The sequence below is a fragment of the Rhincodon typus genome, chromosome 42 (genome assembly GCF_021869965.1).
Source record: "Rhincodon typus isolate 14 chromosome 42, sRhiTyp1.1, whole genome shotgun sequence".
In the NCBI taxonomy this organism is placed as follows: domain Eukaryota; kingdom Metazoa; phylum Chordata; class Chondrichthyes; order Orectolobiformes; family Rhincodontidae; genus Rhincodon; species Rhincodon typus.
The window spans coordinates 10,748,311-10,748,988 of NC_063373.1; positions in this window are offsets into that span (position 1 = coordinate 10,748,311).

Sequence of the window (678 nt, forward strand, 5' to 3'; positions counted from 1 at the left end):
AGGTGGGGAGTTAGGGAGGGGATAGGTCAGTTCAGGGAGGACGGACAGGTCAAGGGGGCGGGATGAGGTTAGTAGGTAGGAGATGGGGGTGTGGCTTGAGGTGGGAGGAGGGGATAGGTGGGAGGAAGAACAAGTTAGGGAGGCGGGGACAAGCTGGACTGGTTTTGGGATGCGGTAGTGGGAGGGGAGATTTTGAAGCTTGTGATATCCATTGGGCTGCAGGGTTCCCAAGCGGAATATGAGTTGCTGTTCCTGCAACCTTCGGGTGGCATCGTTGTGGCACTGCAGGAGGCCCAGGATGGACATGTCGTCTGAGGAGTGGGAGGGGGAGTTGAAATGGTTTGCGACTGGGAGGTGCAGTTGTTTATTGCGAACCGAGCGTAGGTGTTCTGCAAAGCAGTCCCCGAGCCTCTGCTTGGTTTCCCCGATGCAGAGGAAGTCACACCGGGTACAGCGGATGCAGTATAACACATTGGCAGATGTGCAGGTGAACATCTGCTTGATGTGGAAAGTCTTCTTGGGGCCCGGGCTGGGGGTGAGGGAGGAGGTATGGGGGCAGGTGTAACACTTCCTGCGGTTGCAGGGAAAAGTGCCGGGTGTGGTGGGGCTGGAGGGGAGTGTGGAGCAGACAAGGGAGTCATGGAGAGAGTGGTCCCTCCGGAAAGCAGATAAGGGTGG